Here is a 13,152-nt window from a genome sequence, read left to right as displayed (position 1 = left end):
TGAACCAGAAATGACAAAGATGAAAGAATTTGCAGAAAGGATGTTAGAATAGCTATTATAAATACACTTCATATATTCAGTAGATAAGACGAACATTGAACATTATAAAGAGAAAAAGGCAAGATATTTTAAAAACAAACCAAATTATGCTTCCACAGATGAGAAATACAATATCTGAAATGATGCAATGAAAATATACTGAATGGAATCAACAGTAGACTAGAAACTACAGAAGGAAAGGTTAAATTTTTTAAAAAAATTATTTATTTATTTTTGCTGCATCGGGTCTTAGTTGCGGCATGCAGGATCTTCTCTGGGTCTTACGGAATCTTTCGTTGCGGCACACGGGCTTCTCTTTAGTTGTGGCGAGTGGGCTCCAGAGTGCGTGGACTCTGTAGTTGCAGCGTGCGGGCTCTCAAGTTTTGGCACATGGGCTTAGTTGCCCCGTGACATGTGGGGTCTTAGTTCCCCGATGAGGGATTGAACCCGTGTCCCCTGCATTGAAAGGCAGATTCTTAACCACTGGACCACCAGGGAAGTCCCAGGAAAGTTAATTAACTTGAAGACATATCATTAGAAAATATCCAAAATAAACACATGAGGAAAAAAGACCCTCCCCCTCCAAAAAAACCCCCCAAAACCCAGAACTTCAGTTACTTATGGTACAATATCAAGCAATCAAATATATTTAAAATTAAAGCTTCAGAAAGAGGACAGAAAATATATTGGCCAAAATTTTTCAGAATTTGCTGAAAACTATAAATTTACAAATCAGAGATATTCAATGAATATCAAGCAGAAGAAACATGAAGACACATTATTATCAAGCTGTTGAAAAGCAGTGATAAATAGAACATACTAAAAGCAGCCAGAGGGGAAAAAACACAGTGGCATAGTTCACATCAGAAACTATGCAAGTCAGACAAAATTAGACACCTGTAAGTACTTTTGTGGGGGAGGAGAACCCTGTCAACATACAAAAATACCTTTAAAAAAATGAAGGCAGGGGCTTCGCTGATGGCACAGTGGTTAAGAATCTGCCTGCCAATGCAGGGGACACAGGTTCAAGCCTTGGTCCGGGAAGATCCCACATGCCGCGGAGCAACTAGGCCTGTGCTCCACAACTACTGAGCCTGTGCTCTAGAGCCCGTGAGCCACAACTACTGAGCCCGTGTGCCACAACTACTGAAGCCTGCGTGCCTAGAGCCAATGCTCTGTAACAAGAGAAGCCACCATAGTGAGAAGCCCATGCACTGCAATGAAGAGTAGCCCCTGCTCACTGCAACTAGAGAAAGCCCACGTGCAGCAATGAAGACCCAATGCAGCCAAACATAAAAATAAATAAATTAAAAATAAAAATGCAGGCAAATTAAAATTTTTTTCAGATGAACAAAAGATGAGGAATTCATTGCAAACAGACCACTAAAATACATATTAAAGGAAGTTCTTCTTCCAGAAGGAAAATTATACCACATGGGAATTGAGAATTATGTAAGGAAATGAAGAAGTTTAGCAATGATAAATATGAGTATAACTATAAAACACTTTTGTTCTAATTTTAAAAGATACCTTTAAAAGATTAATGCCTGATTAAAAGAAAAATATTAACAATCTATTGTGGAATTTATAACATAGGTAGAAGTAAAATGTTTGACAATGGCCAGGGAGAGGGAGAGAAAATATACTATTGTAAGGTGCATTTGATATACATGAAGTGGTATAATATTATTTGGAGGAAGAATGTGCTTAAAGATATAATGGAGACTCTAGAGCATCCTAAAAAAGAAAAAGAAAAAAGAAAAAAAAGAAAAGGGAGTTCCCTGGTGACCTAGTGGTTAGGATTCTGGGCTTTCACTGCCATGGCCCAAGTTCAGTCCCTGGTCAGGGAACTGAGATCCCGCAAGCCACGTGGAGCAGCCAAAAAAATTAAAAAAGGAAAGAAGGAATGAAGGAAGAAGGAAAAGAGGAAACAAGGAAAGAGAAAGGTATAACTGATATACCAATAAGGGAGATAAAATGGAATCATAAAAGACATTCAATTTTATAAAAAAGATCAGGAAAATAGGGAAAAAATGAACAAAGAATAAATCAAACACATAAATAGCAAGATAGTAGATATAAGGCTACCTATAATGATAATCACATGATCTAAAATGGCCTAAATACTCCAATTAAAAGGCAGAGATTATCAGATTAGATAAAAGAAAAAAGTAAGACCGAAGTATATGCTCTCTGGGAAAATAAACAAACAAAAAATAAAAGGATGGAAATAATTATACCATGCAAACACTAATCCAAAAAAAGCTAGAATGCCTATATTAATTAGACAAAGTAGATTTTAGAGTAAGGAATATTACCATGGATAAAGAGGGACATTTCATAAGGATAAAAGAATTAGATCATCAAGAGGACACGTGTTTGTAGCTAATAACAGCTTTAAAATACGTGAAGCAAAATCTGAGAGAATTTGAGAGAAAAAGACAAATTGACAATTATAGTTGGAGATTTCAATATCCTCTTCTCATAATTAACATAGTCAGAAAATCTGCAGTGATATAGAGGACTTGAACAACACCATCAACTAACCTGACTAATTGACATTAATTCACTTGCCACCTCTTTTGTGAATAAAGTTTTACTGGAACACAGACACACATACTTGTTTATATTTATCTGTGTCTGCTTTTGTACTATAATGGCTGAGTTGAGTAGTTGTGAGAAGACCATATTGCCAGGAAAGCCTGAGATATTTACTGTGTGGCCTTTTACAGAAAGTGTTTGCTCACCCCTGACTTAGATGAAAAGAACAGATTTATTGAAAGACACAAACTACTGAGGTTAACTCAAGAAAAAATACATAACTTGAATATCTCACTATCCATTAAAGAAATTGAATTTATAGTTAAAAGCTTCCCATAAAGAAAACTTTAGGCCCAGATGGCTTCACTGGTAAATTCTACTATCTTTTGATCTTTTATTTATTATTCTTGTCTAGTTCTTTCTCTACAGTGTTGAATAGAAATGGTAAAAATAGACATTCTTGCTTTGTTCTTGGAATAAACCACACTTTGTCATGATGAATTACCTCTTTTATGTTCTTCTGGATTTGATTTGCTGATAGTTTTTTTTTTTTTTTTAAAGATTTTGATGTCTATATTTATGAGGGTTGGGGTCTGTAATTTACATACTTGTAATTTTTTCTCAGGGTCATCATGGCCTCCTAAAATAAGTTGGAGGGTGTACTTTCATTTTCTGTTTTCTGAAGGGATTGTGTTATTTATTCCTTAAAGTTTGATGTAATATGCTGTTTGAAGTCATCTGAACATGAAGCTTTCTTTTTCTTTCTTTTTGTTTTAATTGAAGTATAGTTGATTTACAATGTTGTGCCAGTCTCTGCTGTACAGCAAAGTGACTACAAAACAGAAGCTTTCTTTTTTTAAAATTAAATTTTTATATTATTTTTTAATTAATTTTTTTTATTGGAGTAGAGTTGATTTACACTGTTAGTTTTTGTTGTACAGCAGAGTGGGTCAGTTATACATATATCCACTCTTTTTTTTAGATTCTGTTCCCATATAGGTCATTACAGAGTATTGAATAGAGTTCCCTGTGCTATACAGTAGGTTCTTTTTAGTTATCTATTTTATATATAGTAGTGTGTATATGTCAATCTCAATATCCCAATTTATACCCCCCCTTCCCCCTTGGTAAACAGAAGCTTTTTTTTTTTTTTTTTTTTTTTTGCGGTACGCGGGCCTCTCTCTGCCGTGGCCTCTCCCATTGCGGAGCACAGGCTCCAGACGCGCAGGCCCATGGCCCACGGTCCCAGCCGCTCCGCGGCATGTGGGATCTTCCTGGACCGGGGCACGAACCCGTGTCCCCAGCATCGGCAGGCGGGCTCTCAACCACTGCGCCACCAGGGAAGCCCCAGAAGCTTTCTTAATGGGAAGGTGTGTACTAACAAATTCAATTTTTTGAATGAAAAGAGAGTTATTCAAAAATTTCTTCTTGTGTCAGTTTGGTAAATTGTGTTTTCCAAGGAATTTTTCCATTTTATCTACATTGTTAAATTTATTGGTATATAGACATAATATTCCTTTATTATCCTTTTAATGTCTTTAAAATCTATAGAGTTATACTCTCTTTAGTCTTGATATTCATAATTTGAGCCCTCTCTGTTTCTTGATCAGTCTTGTTAAAAGTTTATCAATCAGTAATCTTATCAAAGAACCAAATTTTGGCTTTGTTAATTTTTCTATTGCTTGGTTTTTAAAAATTTTATTGATTTCAGATTTTAAAATTCTGATCTGCTTACTTTGGTTTTAATTTGCTCTTCTTTTTCTATCTTCTTAAACTTGATTGTTTATTTAAAATCTTTCTACTTTTGTATTCATTTAAAGCTATAGCATTCCCTCCAAGCCTCTGTTTTAGCTGTGTTCTACAAATTTTTCTGTTGTGTTTTTATAATAATTTAGTTTGATATATTTTCTAATTTTTACCCATGTATTATTTAGAAATGTGTGTATTTTTTTTAGATGTACAAAAAGTCATCTTAATTCTTCTAAGAGAACTTAATTTTCTTTGGTTTTTTCCCCCTTTTAAATTATTTTTATTATTATATCAATGGAAAAGTCTCAGGTTAAAAATAGTGGATTTTTAACACTTCTCTCTAACATTTTAATTTTTTATATTTATTTTTTGAGATATAATTGACATATACCAATTGTATTAGGTTTGGGTGCACAGTATATAATTTGATACATATATACAATTTGAAATGATCACCACAATAAGTTTACTTAACATTCATTACCACACAGTTACAATTTTGTTTTCTTGTAATGAGAACTTTTACAATTTACTCTCTTAACAACTTGTAAGTATATAATACAATATTGTTAACTATAGTCACTATGCTGTATATTACATCTGCAGGACTTCCTTGTAACTGGTAGACTGTACCTTTTGACTACCTTCACTCATTTCCCCCATCTCTACTCCCCACCTCTGGCAATCACCAACCTGTTCTCTATACCTATGAGTTCGGGTTTCTTTTTTCTTTAGATACCACATGTAAGTGAGATCATACAGTATTTGTCTTTCTTTGTCTGACTTGTTTTACTTAGCATAATGCTCTCAAGTTTCATCCATGTTGTCACAAATGGCAGGTTTCCTTTTTGAATGGCTGAATGATATTCCATTATATATATAAAATCACATTTTCTTTATCCATTCATATATCAGTGGACACTTAGGTTGTTTCCATGTGTTGGCTATTATGAATAAAGCTGCAATGAACAGGGGGGTATAGATATTGTTTTCAAGATAGTGATTTTGTCTTTTTCGGATAAATATCTAGAAGTGGAATTGCTGGATCATATGGTAGTTCAATTTTTAATTTTTGAGGTGCCTCCATACTGTTTTCCATAGAGGTTGCTCCAATTTTTGTTCCCACCGACAGTGCACAAGAGTTCCTTTTCTCCACATTCTCTCCAACGCTTCTCATTTCTTGTCTTTTTGATATTGGCCCTTCTAACACATGTGAGGTGATATATCATTGTAGCTTTGATATGTACATCCCTGAAGATTATAATTTCCGAATACTTAGGGATGTTTTAATTTCTAAATATTTAAGAATTTTCTAGACTTTTTGTAATTGATTCCACTGTGGTCATAGAACATATCTGTAGTATTTCAATATATTGAAATTTATCAAAACATTATTACTCAATATATAATTTACTTGATGAACATTCCATTTACACTTGAAAGTCATGGGTATTTTGTAGTTGTTTGATATTATTTTGTTGGGTAAATTTCAATTAGGTCAAGGTGGTTGATAGTATTGTTTAGATCTTTTATATTTTTAACTGATATTTTTTTGTCTAATTATTTTATCAGTTACTGAGAAAGGGATGTTTATATCTACAAATGTGATTATGGATTTGTTTATTTCTCCCTTTAATTCAGTCAGTTTTGCTTCCTATGTTTGGAAGTTTTATTCAGTATTATTAGGTGCATGCATGCTCATTTATAGTTGTGTATGCTTAATGCTGTGATTCATATAATTATGAAATGTACTTCTTCATACTTGTCAGTTTTGTCTTGTAATATAAACAATTGTGGTAGGCTGAATAATGTCCCCCTCTCCCATCCCCCAAAAGATGTCCACGTCTTAATCCCTACAATCTGTGAATATGTTACCCTATATGGCAAAAGAAACTTTGTAGATATTAAATTAATAATCTTGCAAGAGAGATTATGTTGGATTATCCAGATGGGTCCAGTGTAATCACAGTGATACTTATAAGAGGGAGGTAGTAGTGTTAAAATCAGAAAAAGGAGATGAGGCAGTGGAAACAGAGATTGGGATAATGCCCTTTGAAGATGGAGAAAAGGGCCATAAGCTAAGGAATTTGGGCAGCCTCTAGAAGCAGGAAAAATCAAGGAAATGGATTCATTTTACACTTCTGACACACAGAACTGTGAGAGAATAAATATACATCATTTTAAGCCGCAGTATTTGTGGTAATTTATTACAGCAACAATAAGAAACTAATATATCACTCCAGGTTTCTTGTTTACTGTTGCATGGTATATCTTTTCCAATATATTCCGTAAACCTCTTTGTGTCATTATATTTAAACTGTGTGTGTTATATAGAACATATTTGGTTCTTGCTATTTCATTCAGTGTTACAGTCTCATTGTCATTTATTTGATGCATTTAGTCTATTTATTCATTTATTTAAAAGAGTAGTTCACTATGCACTTTGTTTGTTTTAATATTTATTTACTTATTTATTTGGTTGCACTGGGTCTTAGTTGTGGCACGTGGGATCTTCGTTGCTGCCTGCAGGATCTTTGTTGCAGCATGTGGGATCTTTGTTGCAGCATGTGGAATCTTTTAGTTGTGGCATGCAGAATCCGTTCTACTTTCTGTTTCTATGAGTTCAGGGTCTACCAGTGTTGTCACAAATGGCAGAATTTGCTTGTCTTTTATGGCTGAAATATATATATATATATTTATCTGTCTCACATTTACTGTATCCATTCATTAATCAATGGACACTTAGGCTATTTCCATGTCTTGGCTATTGTAAATAATGCTGCAATAAACATGGAGGCACAGATACCTCTTTGAGATTGTGACTTTATTTCCTTTAGATACATGCCCAAAAGTGGAATTGCTGGATAGTATGGTAGTTATATTTTTATTTGTTTATTCATTTATTTTAAAGTCTTCTCTATTTTTAAAAATTAATTAACTAATTAATTTTTGGCTGCGTTGGGTCTTTGTTGCCGTGCATGGGCTTTCTCTAGTTGCAGCGAGCGGGGGCTACTCTTTGTTGTGGTGCACGGGCTTCTCATTGCGGTGGCTTCTGTTGTTGTGGAGCATGGGCTCTAGGTGCGCAGGCTTCAGTAGTTGCAGCTCCTGGGTTCTAGAGTGCAGGCTCAGTAGTTGTGACACCCGAGCTTAGTTGTTCTGTGGCATGTGGGATCTTCCCGGACCAGGGCTCGATCCCGTGTCCCCTGCATTAACAGGCAGACTCTTAACCACTGAGCCACCAGGGAAGCCCGGTAGTTGTATTTTTAATTCTTTGAGGAACCTCCATACTGTTTCCTATGGTGGCTGCACCAACAGTGTTATTCTTTTACCTTTCTAAAAATGGCATTCCATTGTCTTTCTCCTTTTAGGTTTCTGATGAGAATTCAGCTATCATTCATGTCATTGTTCCCCTCTGTTAATGTGTTATTTTTCTTTGGCTGCTTGCAGTATTTTCTCTTTATCTTTGGTTTTCAGTAGTTTTGCCATGATGTTCTTTAGGTGTGATATTCCTTATATTTATCCTGATTGGGGTTCATTTTCTCATAGCTGCAAGTTTTACACTAAATTTGGGAATTATTTGACCATTAATTCTTCAAATTCTTTTGCTGCTGTATTATATTTCTCCTGTATTTCTGGGACTTCATAAATGTAGCACTTATATTATACTACTTCATATTGTCCTACAGGTCACTGAAGCTCTGTTCACTTTTTCTTCTCTTCTTCATATTGGATAATTCCCAGCAATATATCTTCACATTCTCTGACTTCTTCTTCTGTTCTTTCCAATTTGCTGTTAGTCACATTCTTTAAAAATTTTTTTAAATTAAAAATTATGGATTTATTTTCTGTTTTAGGATATTCACTTTGTTCTTTTTTATAGTTTCTACTTCTCTGCTGAGACTCTTCAAAGTTCAGAGATAGTACAAGGCATTCCTTTATACCCTTCACCCCACTCCCCCTAATGTCAACATCTTATTTATTTTTTAAAATTTATTTAATTTTTTGGATGCGGTGGGTCTTAGTTGCTGTGCATGGGCTTCCTCTAGTTGCAGTGAGAGGGGCCTACTCTTTGTTGCAGTGCGTGGGCTTCTCATTGCAGTGGCTTCTCTTGTTGCAGAGCACAGGCTCTAGGCGTGTAGCCTTCAGTAGTTGTGGCACGTGGGCTCAGTAGTTGTGGCTCACGGGCTCTAGAGCACAGGCTCAGTAGTTGTGGCACATGGGCTTAGCTGCTCCGCGGCATGTGGGATCGTCCCGGACCAGGGCTCGAACCCGTGTCCCCTGCACTGGCAGGCGGATTCTTAACCACTGTGCCACCAGGGAAGTCCCTAATGTCAACATCTTATATAATCACGGTACATTTGTCAAAGCCAAGAAATAAACACTGCTACATTATTATTAAATAACTCCAGGTTTTCTTGAATTTCACCAGTTTTCCATTAATTTTCTTTTTCCTGTTCCAGGATGTAACCCAGGATACCACCGTGCATTTAGTTTTCAAATTTTCTTGGTCTTCTCTGGTCTGTAATAGTTCCTCAGTATTTTCTTACTTTTTATGACCTTGATGAATTTGAAGGTACTGGTCAGATATTTACAGGTCTCAACTTGGAGTTATCTGATTATTTTTCATGTTTAGACTGAGGTTATGGGTTTTGGTGAAATATACTTTAGTGATTAGGTGCCTTTCTCATTGCATCGTGTTGGGGGTGCATGATATCAACAAGACTTATCACTGGTTGTTCACACACTTAACCCTGTTCATGGGTGAGGTTGTGTTTGCCAGGTTTCTCCACTGTAAAATTACTGTTTTCCCCATCAATACATTATTCTTTAGAAGTGAGTTGCTAAGTATTGCCAACACTCAAGGGGAGGAGGATTAAATTGCAAACATGAGGCAGGAGTATCTCCATATATTGTCTGGAATCTGTGTAAGGAAAATTTTAACTTCTCCCCCACTTATTTATTCAGTCATTTATTTATAAATCAGTACAGATTCAGAGGAGTGACATCAGTGATGGCAGAGTAGGAGACTCCAGCCTCTGATCCCACAAAGAACAACAATTAGACAGCTATCTACTAACAAAAATAGCTCTGGGAGACCACGGGAGCAAAAGTGGTCTCCAAGCCTCTAGCTGTGAAGTTGCTTTACCGTGGGTCTGTAAGAAGGTCAAACATTGATGAATGGTCAGTCTGTCATGTGGCTCCCTAAAAAGAGGGAGCTGGTCTCTGGGTGTCAGGTTAGTCATGGGTACATATTTAGTGAGTGCTACCCTTCTAGGCTATACATTAGATGTGAGATTAATCCTGCCTCCCTGGGATTGATGGTTTCTTGCTGGACTTTCTGAGAGTATTTAGATATTAACCACTTAAAGACTGGATGTAGGCAAATTTGTGAAATAGATGAGGTGTGCTTTTAGTATTTCGCACTCTAGTGACTAAGATTGCCTCCTTCAACCCCATCATCTCTGTCAAAAATGTACTTTTTCTACGCTATATCTGAGCTCGGCTGATGAAATCTGTGCAAATATGTACTATTGCCAATGTACTAGAGGGTTTTTATGTGTGCCAGTGGGTTGACATGCTACTCCTCGCTGATAATATATTTTTATCCTAACAGTGGTCCTTTGCAGGTAAAGCTTTATTCTAAAGAATGATGCTAATGGTGAGAAAATAAGTTGTGGAAGGTGAATGAGAGCAGGGTGGTGCTTTGATTCTCAGCTCTTCACACTTCCTTAAAGAGCTGGCCTTGACTGAATTTAGTTTTTCTGAGAACGCATAGGTGTGGTTGAATAAACCAATGTGTGACTGTCTTTCCCATGTTTTGAATGCGATTTGCACATGAATTTCACAACAGTGGTCAATCTGGTAAGGCATTTTTACAGAGGAAAATGTACAGAAGCAGTTTATGAGGTTGATCCCCCAATTATTTTTGGCACAAATGCCTCAAAAATGAGAAAAACTTTATTATTTCTCCTCAGTAAGGTTGGGAATAGATAAGGAGGCAAGGTGTTGTTTAAAGATATAGGAGGGAGTGATGAAGGAAACCATAATTCTGTACTGTTGATGACACTGGATTGTGATGTTTACTTGTCTTTCCCTTTTGTAGTATTTTTAGGACATGGACTGTATCTTATCCACCCTTGTATCCCAAACACCTAAAATAGTGTTTGCTTGTATCAGTGAATATTCAATACTTGAATGGATAAATAAAAAAATAAGAATTTAAAAATTCTTATTCTAGTTGTTTCTATTAGCCCACGAGTTAATTAGGGGAAACTGAGCAAAAAACACGGTGTATCTGAATCCTCCCTTAACCCTACTCATGTGAGCATTCAACAGCTGGCTCTAAGAAGGCAGAGGACCAGTTGAATCTAGATATAGTCAACACTATATACATATATGTGTGGGAACAACACCCTTTATTCGGCACTAGAGACACACTGTGTACAGCACTAGTCCTGGAACCCATGCCATGAGGATACGGAGGGACAACTGTGTAATGTTCATAGAAGGAAGTAATGGAAACAAATTTCTATCTCCTTATAATCTCTTACCTTTGGTTCTGGGGCCGAGGGGTATCTCTTAGTTATGGATATAACGGTAGTGACTCCCACTTGGTTAAGGACGTCATGATTCCGATTCCATTTGGGCCTTGGCTTGGCAACTACCGGGTGCACAGTGCATTTACTTACTCAAAGAGAAGCACAGGAGTACAGCATTCACATAAATTCTCCCCTGAACAGATGGGATGTGGACAGCTTTCCTCTGTGTCTAGGGTTCAGTTCTCTTGTAAGGCTTTTTGCCACCTGTCATCAGAGCTGGGGCTAGTTCCTCACTGTTTGTCCCCCTTAAGGATGTTACATTAGAAATAGCTTGTTTCCTAGTCAACCTGGACTCTTGTCCATTTTGATTTTTTGCTATATTATTGTACTTTATTAAATAATTTTTGGACCTTAGGTACAGGGATTAGAATTCATCAAACCATCCCTATCAGTTAATATATGCCCCTCCAAGTTCTGTTCACCTTCTCCTTCTTCCTGTATCCCCGCTTCCATTCCTCTTTCCTCCACAGGAATATACTTTGATGTTTGATACATTCCTTGAGCTTATTTGTATCCTTAAAAAATATGTAGTTTTAGTCTTCGTTTCATATTTAATTAAATGTTTTTTCTGTATATCACTGCTTTACTTTTTCCACCAGCATTATGTTTTTGAGATCTATCCACGTTGCACTATGTACTCGTAATTCATCCTTTTAGCTGTTGTACAGTCTCCATTTTATGTACCCATTCCCTTAATACAGACACCTAGTTTGTCCCCTCACTGTCACAAACAAAGGGGATGAATGTCCTCTTACATGTCCCTATTCCCGAGTCTTCCCCATCTCAGGAAACGGCCCTACCATCCATTCAGTTGTTCAGATTCCAAACTGCGGAGCTTTCTGATACCTTTCTCTTTCCATTTACTAGTGCCTCAACACATTTTCTTATCTCTACCACCAAAGTGTATTCTAAATCTCATCACTTCTCTCCATCTCCACTTTTAACACTAGTCCAAGCCACAGTGGTTGTTCACCTAGCTTACTATGACAGCTTCTTTTGTTACTGCCCACCCCCCGAAAAAAACCCCACAGTTTTATGGAGGTACAGCTGACACACAATAAACTGAATTTATTTAAAGAGTAAAATTTGTTAAATTTTGACATAATGGATATGCGCATAAAACTGTCACCACAATCAAGATAGTGAATATATCACTATATAATCCTCATGCTTTTTGTAATTCCTCCCTCTCTTTCCTTCCTGTCCCCCACTCCAGGAAAACCCTGACCTACTTTCTGTCATTAGAGATTAGATTGTATTCTAGAGTTTTACAGTACATAGAGTTTTACAGAGTCATTAAGTATGTACTCTTTTTTTTTTTTTCTGGCTTCTTTCACTCAGCATAATTATTTTGAGATTTATCCATGTTGTGATGTGTATCAATAGTTACTCCTATTTATTGCTGATATTCTATTATATGGATGTGACACATTTATTTATCCGTTCACATGTTGATGGATATTTCCAGTGTTTGGCTACTAAAAATAAAGCTGTTATGCACATTTAGATACAAATCTTTGTATGGAGATAGGTTTTCTTTTCTCTTGAGTAAAAATACTTAGAGGTGGAATGGCTGGATCATCTGGTAGATATATGTTTAACTTTTTAAGAAACTGCCAAGCTCTCTTCCAAAATGGTTGTACCGTTTTCTATTCCAACAGGTATGAGAGTTCCATTTCCTTCACATTCTCAACCATACTTGGTATAGTCAGTCGGTTTTTTTTGGCATTTTGGCAGGTATTTATTTTTCCAGGGTGAACATGCTTTCAGAAATTGACAGTAGTTGCTAGTCAGACTTCTACAAACACAAAGGATATTACCCAAGCGTCCACCAGGCTGGTTTCTCAATTTAAGCTTTGTGATCCTAGCTCAAAATGTTGTAAATTCTATTACTGTTTGAATTTGGAATACAGAATTTTGCCAGCGATAGCACTGGCATTTGAGTCAGTAGTGAAGTGAGTTTTCTCCCCAGGAGGCCAGGTGACTGACTTGAAGCAAGGGCATGCTGTCCAAGATTGTGGGCAGATCATTTGAACCTCCTCAAAGGTGAAGAGAAACGATGTAAAGAAAACAACTTCATCTTGCCAGGAACAGTTGCCTTTTCCTTTGGTTCTCTCCTTTCTGATGACTGGATTTTCCTACTGTCCTTTTGTATCTTTCTCTTTCTTCTGGCAAAGGAACAAAATGTTCACACACTCAGGTACACTCAGTCCTTTACTTAAGT

At 36.5% G+C, this 13,152-nt stretch overlaps 1 long non-coding RNA gene across 5 annotated transcripts in view; it reads left to right on the top strand.

Moving 5' to 3' along the window:
• The window catches only part of LOC307194983, a 148,352-nt gene that overhangs the window by 5,264 nt on the left and 129,936 nt on the right, over positions 1 to 13,152 (top strand). The window lies entirely within an intron of this gene.

This window comes from Stenella coeruleoalba, assembly GCF_951394435.1.
Source record: "Stenella coeruleoalba genome assembly, chromosome: 11".
NCBI classification, from domain to species: domain Eukaryota; kingdom Metazoa; phylum Chordata; class Mammalia; order Artiodactyla; family Delphinidae; genus Stenella; species Stenella coeruleoalba.
This window is presented reverse-complemented; position numbering and strand designations above follow the sequence as displayed.